Genomic DNA, 8,996 nt, shown 5'->3' with positions numbered 1-8,996 from the left:
TTATAAATAATAAATATCAACAATTTTAATTTTTCTTTAATTTAAAAAAAAAATTGGATGAATAGTACCCGTGGGTACTGTTCATTGTGCTGGTGGCTGGTGTGCGTGGGCAGGCGTGTGCGCGCGCATGGGCAGCTAGGCCAAAATTTTTCCAAAATTTTTTTTGAGCAATTTTTCAAACCAAAAAAATTTTCTAATTAATTTTTAACATGTTTTACACAAAATAAAGCATATATAAAAATTAATAGCATAGAAAACACAACAAAATAACCTAAAAATTGCTAAAATTCACATAAAATCAACATGCTTCATAAAACACATGAAAATCATCCAATTATTCAAACATATCAAATAATCCAATTTTAAACATGTTCATGCATGAAAATAAAGATTATCAAAGGCTCTGAGGCCAGTTGTTAGATTAGCTTATACAAGATCTTAATTTATTTTCATGTATATCAAATATTAGACAAATTAATACGAGATAGTCTAAAACATGTTTCTAAAATTGAATTCAAAGAGAAACAAAGAATAGAATACTTACAGTATACGCAGTGGAATGAAACAGTCCTTCCTTCAGTTCCTTTAACTCTTGTATCCTCTCTGTCGCAGAGTATTATCAAGAAATTGAACCGATCTTCTATTTTCTTCACAATCTTCCAATGTATCCTTAGAACCACCTAGACTAGTGTGGGAAATTCTCAACACATGAGATAGATATAGAGTGAAGAAGAGAAAATAACAAAGAGGCTTAGAAAAGGACTTGTGTTTAGAGATAATATAAAACTATCAGAAAATCTGACTTGTCACTTATGTTTTGACTTCTCTCTAAGCACTCATTTTATAGACACAATTAGGTCATTTAATTTAATTAAAATATCAGTAAAATAATAGCTATTTTGAAGCCCTAGGTCGAGATTATCATGGGCTATAGGCCCGTGAAATTTCCCATTTAATTATAAGCCCATTAGACTTAAAATCAAGGCATGTATTATTTTCTATTGATTTAATTATTAAATAATTATTTAAATCCTTTATCAAATTAATTATTTATAATTTGAACCATGATTTAAATTTATTTATTAATTTAGATACCAATTTATCTTAATTAATAAATCTGTCATAATTTCTCTTTTCTTCTCAAAATTACACAACTCTGTGAAACTATCAAAAATTGACCTGGTCAACTTTGATAATTCTAATTGATGATTAAATCAATTAATTGAGACTATCTAGATGATTTTATCCAAGGTACAATGGGGACTATGGGCCTATGAATTCAAGCTCCAATAACTTATCATAAATTTAACAAATAAATTTACTAACTTATTAATTCTTCGTGACTCCACTATAGACTCGTAATTGCACTCTTGAATTCATAGAACACTCTATAACAAATATAGATACGCTATTAATTATCTATTGTTACAACCATAATTTTCACTCAATCCTCTATAGACGGTCTACAATGAGATAGGACTAAAATACCGTTTTACCCCTCATTGTATTTTATCCTTAAAACACTTAGTTCCTTGTAAATGATATTTCAGTAAACTAATTTAATTACTGAAATGAGATCTCTATCATTTATCACCTTGAACCAAACTAAAAGGAAACCATCGTTTCACTTCTTCATCAGAAGCTATAGATGTTCATATCTATGATTAACACTCCCACTCAATTATACTATCGAGTTCCCAAGATGTAAGTATGGGCTAGTCCATAGGGTAAGCTGGTAACGAACAAGTCAAAGAACTCAAATAATACAATCAGTTAGAATACTAACCACTCAGAATTGAGATTGAATTGACCTATGGTCAACTATATGATATGACTAGAATAGATAATAACAGTATGTTTACTTATCTTATCAACTGTTAATATCGGTCCTGTCCGATGTAACAAATACATCCGTTCTTATCTACTTTTCTAATGTTCTGGAAAGAACATAACATTGTAATGTGTAAGTAGATCATATCGTAGATTGGCAAGTCAATGTAAATCATGTGCACTGACTAATCTTAGGATTAACTTATTTTGAACATATAATCATATTTATATTCCACTGTGATTACGTCACTATAAATAAGATTAGCTATATGCTCGGGATTTAATAGAAGTTTATATTAAAAAAATAATCATGAAAATAAAACATGTGAGCAAAGTGATTAACCAAGTCAAAAAATGATTTATATTCTTTTATTGATAATAAAATGAGATTACAAAGAATTTGGGTTTTAATTAGGACATAAAATCCCAACACTTTTTACCAACCCAGAGATTACAAAGAATCTGACAAAACTCAAGAAGCAAATCAGATATAGTTTCATATATATCCACACAAAAAAAGCAACAGGAAAACCAAGAAGTTTATAAGGATGAAGTCCAACCTTCCCATCAACAAAAAGACCATAAAAATTTTTATTACCACCCTTCAAAGCAATTTTCATAATGAAAAGTCCTATCCCAAACAAACTTCCTAAAACCATTACTTCCCAATTTAGACAGATCACGATCAACCATCTCAAAAAAAAAAAAAAAAAGTCATCAACCAATTTCTCACTAGTATATCCATACAAATGGTTTCCTAAAATATGAACTATCCCCAACTTCACAACATCATCATCATCTACTAACTCCTTACTATTGAAAGCATTACACAATTCAGCCTTTGACACTTTACCACCAAAACAACCAAATCTTTTTTTCTTAAAAGGAACTTTCTTTTTATGAAAAAGACTTAAATTAGAAGGACAATCACAGTTAAGACCTGTAACAAGGGAAAACTCTTCAATAGAAAATCTACAAACCCTATGACCCAACTTAAACCACATCTCCTCATCCTCCCTCTCATGAGACACCTCTCTCAACAAAATCAGTTGTGCAAGTTGGGTTTGGAAATGAATATCAGAATCTTCTAAGAAGTGCCTAAATGGCGTCTTCTTAAACAATACTTTTTTTACTTTTAGTAAACTTAGCTTTCAAGTCTTTAATGACATTTTTCTCATTGAAATTTTGTACCTTAAATCCAAACCCCTTAGGGGGATTGATCTTTAAATAAGCATGCAGAAGAAACAAACAAACAAATTACATAACATGTAACCCGTTTCATAAAATAGATAAATGTAAACTTATCTACTTGTAACCAGTTACACATGTAACCAGAAACAGAGAAATATAACACTTTAAGAAAAAAAATCACAACGATAAAAATAAAACAAACACAATTCCCCGAATATGAACCCGATTATAGTAACATCACCATATGAACATTTTTTTTATTATACTTAAGAAAATAAACACATACCACAACATATTTCGTCTCACTAGAATCAACTATAGCATCCTTAATTACCAATGCATCAACTTTATCTTTCTTACTACCAGATGCACATGATTTCCTCTTCTGTTTAACAGTTGAAGGAGATTTACTCTTCTTCCTTGCAATAGACTACACACATAAAATGTTACTCTTTCGAGGAAGAACTTCACCAATATCATCACCAACATCGCCAACCTTCGAAGCATCCTATACAACTTCAGACAATTTCTTCTCAAAATCAAGCACATTCTAAGGAATATTATCAAGCACCACCAACTTCACCAACTCCAGCAATAACATCACTAGAGAACTCGGACTGTTCTATTAGAATTCTTTGAAATTAAAATACAAAACGCACTGCAAAATAAAAAACAAACAACACAAAAGAAAATGAAAAACAGATATATATATATATATATAGTACAAATTCCAAATAACTACCCATAAACTTTCCCAAAAAAACTGATCAAAAAACGCCGAAACCCCCCACACAAAAAAATTAACCATCAAAATGTGCATAAAAAATAAAACCCACCATTAACATGGATTCAAAATAAAACCACCCACAACCGGAAAAATCAACCAGCCACGACCAAAAAATGGATAACCCAAAGCAATATCAACAAAAATAGATAAAAAAAAAAAACTAAAACATAACCTATGTAACAAGGTACTCACCGAGTTGAACACCACAAAATCGTTACAAAACCACAAACAACAATGTTACCAAACCCTAAAAAGAAAACGAAAAAGAAGAAAACTTTTAGAAAAACAATGACTAAAGCACAGGAGTACGATGAAATGGTGGAAATATAAAAGCATTATAAGGAAGCAAGCTAGAAAAAATGGAGGCTATAAGTACTCGAGTACTTGCATGGCATAAATGAAGAACCACGTATAATTTTTTTAAAAAAAGTTTTCCAATAACTGAACAAAAAAAATTAAATACAATTACTGAAATACCCTAACAAAAATTCAAAATTAGCATAAATAATCTTATACAATTAAATATGGAAAACCTACTAAATTATTGTATAAATATGGGGAAAAAATCCCATAAAAAAGTAAAACAACAAAAAATACCATAAAAAATGCACACACAAAAAAGCCATATATATCAAAATTTATAAAATTTTCCCTTATTTCATGTAAATTCAATTATAATAAATATAAACATAAACAATGTATAATGTATAACAATTAGAATTATAATGTATTTTTGAAAATAATTTGTCAATATAATAAACATTTGTACATTTTAATAATCGGTCATTGCTATGTTGCCCTTATTTCTTATTTGAATAATGAGTTTGTTTTTTCCCAATTTTTATTGGAATACTATTGGTTGATTGCCATTAGTGGGTTACGTATGTCATATGCTCATTTGGTTTGGAAACCTAGTTCACCCAACACTCTTTTGATGCTCGATAGCTGCTAGTTTTTTGGTCATTTAGTTGTGGTAGCTATTAGGGTTTTTTTTTTCCTTTAAATCTAAATGAATTGGTAAGCCTATTATTGTTGATCATGCTTCATGAGCAATACCTTCATGTAATGAACTATGTCTGATTTACTGATTAATGTAAATTTCCTTACCTTTCAAAAAAATATACAATTTATATACAAGTTTAAAATAATAAAGATTTGTTTCTTAAATTATATTATTTGATTTAAATATTATTTTTATTAATTTAGTTGACTTACCATTTTCATCATTTTATTCCATTCATTTATAATAATATTTTTTTACCATAAATGATATTGAATACCTGATCCAAATATTTATATATATATATATTAAAAAAATAATTAAAGAAGAAGCAAAATCTATTGCATTATTTTTATAGGGCTTGCATTTAAAAATTTATTAAAAGTGAATAATATTTAGATATTAAAAAAAATAGTCAACTAAAAGAACATTAAAAAATATGAACACAAGTACAATAATATGTAAAATGAATTTTAATTTTGGAATGAGTTTATAAATATTATGTAATTAATATTGATAATTTTGATTTATTTAATTTTTAGGTTTTAGGTTTTATTGGTAAGTTTTTGAATCCATGGCATTAATCAATACCTAATATCTTTTAGTTTGGTATTTATATATATTTATTGTATATGTTTTTCTATGTATATATTGCTATATATTTGACTTTATTGTATACACATAAAAAATGAATAGAATGATTATTATGTTATTAAATTTCATATACATAATATATATTGTTTGGTCGACTAACATGTTATTATATAAGATATATAACTACATTAAAAAATTAACTTAATTATAGTTATTATTATTATCAACAATACTCCTTTCCCGACAATAACAACTCATTTTTGGAGTGAGTGAGTTAAATGACTTAAACATTTAACTGAATTTACTTCTAGGATTACACTCATCTTTCTTCTACTTCAACACTTCAAGTGCTTCTAGGTTATAAGTAGTAAAATATTATTTATTTATTAATACATAAATAAATGAAAAAGAATATGAAAATTACGTTTATTAGTATATTTGAAAACATAGATTATTTATTCTAGGCTATGATATGATATATTTGTTATTTTTTTCTGTAGAAATATATCCCACAATTGAAACATATACCACATTCATTCACATAATGGAAAATGGCAAGATTTTATTAATAATAGTTTAAATAAAATTATAACCTAGAAATTATGAAATTTATGTTTGGATTTTTTTCTTTCAAGATCATGGCAAACCACTTTCAAAAAGAATTTCATATAAAGATTTCTTAGAAGAAAAAAAAGGAAGAGATTCGTAGAAAACAAAGAGAGAGATATGCTAAACAGAAAGCATTAAAAATGAATTTAATTCGTATAAATAATACCGAATCATCAAATAATGATGATTTGAACAATATTGAACATGATAGTCCTCTTCAAAGAGTATCAAAGAGACAACGAAATTCTCATACTCATATTGACATCAATGAAGGGGGATCGTCTCGTGAAGTCTTTCTTTATCTCAATCTTGATGGAACCAGTCTAATTCATTCATAGGAAAATTCATCTATAAATGTATTTATCCAACAAGTTTTCCTGTAATTATTTTTCTCAATAGTCTAATTCAACCACCCTTTTATTCTTTTTCCTTGACATTTCAAAATTTATTTTGTGAATAGGACCCACATGTTGTTCGAGAGGATTTAATCAACGAAACAAACATATCAAGACATTGAAGGGGTAAGGAATTGATATAAAATTAGTTAGTTTTTGAAATTCATTCATTAAAACAATATGAATAGTTTTATTTTGCTTTCTAATTAGAAAATCTCATCAAAATAGGTCAATCGCATACGAGTTCCACTGGATTTAGACAATTGCTAAAAGTAGTGCCATCTGAACCATATTCACTTCCATTAGTGCCTAGCTGTACACATTGTAAAGCAAAGTGATTCTTCAATGAAACAACTGACTTTTGTTGTGCCGATGGAAAACTTTCTCTGGCCACAAATGATGTTCGGAGAAGTAGTAGAAGAGACATTTGATTGTTGTGTAGTCCAATTGATGGAATATTCTACAAAGGTAAGAATAAATATTATTTACATTTCAAAATAATACATAATAAAAAAACCATTATTTATAAAACTAACTCTAAATTACTCTTGCAGGAAAATTGCCAATATATTGAAATTGTTGTGAAAAAAATTAGCAAAAAAAAATGCAAAATCAAAGTATCTGAAGATTAAGGAAAAATGAAGCATGTCAAATACAAATATTTCACTATTATGACCATTGAGGCCACACAAAATGAGAACAACGACGAATCACCATCCTAAATTACAAACAAAAATTAACCCCCTTCTTTATTTTATTTTTCTGACAAAACCTCATTCTTTATTAAACTATAGACAAATTTTATTTTTATTTTTTTATTTACGAAGGTCTAGCCTTTAAAACCCTTCAATAGCAAAATCCATTTGGGAAAAAACTACTGAATACTTATCAACAATGTTATGGTTTGAATTTCATAAAAAAAATTAGTAATATCTTTATGACATACATTATATTAAACATTTTCTTTTGAAAAATATGACATTGTTTATATAATAAAAAATAATATGAAAACTAAAAAAATAGAACTAAGTTCACACATTTTCCAAATACAACTCACTACAAAAAAAGGGTTTCTACCGCAACGTTTTTATCGACAACAACGAATTTGTTGTCGGTGAAGGCTAATTCAGAATAGTGCGCAAGGTTCGCGGGTTTTTTTTTTGGCCTTTAGTGACTCTACCGACATAATTAAAACGCCTGGAACCTTTCTTCTTCCTCCAGACGCGACATTGTTCAACTTCTCTCTAAAAACCCTTTTTTTCTCCAACTTCTCTCTAAAACATCCCCACTCTCTCACTATAAATAACCCATTTAAGCCCGATTTTTGCTCTCCCATGGTTGGATTTTGAGTATCTATATCTGTTTTTGAGGTATTTTTGTGTTTTCCATGGTTTTTATTTTATTTTTTTAATTTTTTGGGTTTAGTTTAATCCGAATTTATTGTTTTTTTTTTGTTTCTATGACTTGATTTAGTGTCTAGAAGCATATATTTGAGGTAACACAGCTTCCATGGGTAAGGTTTTTAATTTTAATTTTTTTCTATTTTACGCATTTTTTTAAATGGGTTTTCCTCCATTTTTGCAGCTAAGGCTATGTTAGCTGCCCTTCCGACGAGTCTCAGCCGCCCCTCCGCTTTCCTTAGCCTCGGTTCCGTTGGTATCTCTATTGCTTGGTATATATATATAATTTTGTTAATTAAATAATTATAATAAAAATCATATTTGTATTTAATAGAGATGTTTGAAAATGTGTGTAATAATTATTAATGGAAATATAATATTTGAATGTTAATTTTTTAGATTAGGTTAAATAATTTTAGTGTTAGATTATTAGATTGGGTTAATAATGTTTGATTATTAGATTGAGTTTTGTTTCATTAAATTGAATTGTTGTTGTTGTTGTTGTTGTTATATATATATATTAATCTTATTGTTGATTAATATTTATACTTTGTTGTTTTTGTTAATTTTTAGTAAAATAATGATATTTTTTAAAAATTATATAGCCTTTTGCAATATACTTGTATTACTCTGTGTATGTTCTGAGACTGGATATTTTTTATATGTTATTTGCAGGTTTTTAAATTTTGGGATAGATGAAAATACAGTCATTATGCTGCCATTTTTTTTTATAGAATTAAAAATACTCGATAAAATTTCTAATTTAATAAATAGTGAATTGATAAGTAAAATAATATATTTTTTAATTTATGATTAAATAAATTAACAATAACAATATGCAACCAAATTTTAAAAAAAATAAACATTTATCTTGAATATTAATTAAATAGTTTAAGTAATAAATCCTAAATTAATTAAATAATTTTTAACCTAATCTTAGAAATTTTGTGTAAATTAATAAAACTATTCAATAAAGCATAAGTAAAATATGTAATTTAATAAATAGTGAATTAATATGTAAAATACTAATATTTGTTAGGATTAAATAAAATTAACAAATATATTATTTGAAAACTAATTTTAAACATAATCTTAATAATTATTAAAATTAATTTAATTATAAAAGATTAACCATTAATTGTAATTAAATTAAAATTAATATTTGAAGTTAGAAAAAATATGTCATATTT

Source organism: Humulus lupulus, chromosome 1 (genome assembly GCF_963169125.1).
Source record: "Humulus lupulus chromosome 1, drHumLupu1.1, whole genome shotgun sequence".
Taxonomy (NCBI): Eukaryota; Viridiplantae; Streptophyta; class Magnoliopsida; order Rosales; family Cannabaceae; genus Humulus; species Humulus lupulus.
Note: the sequence above shows the minus strand (reverse complement) of the source record.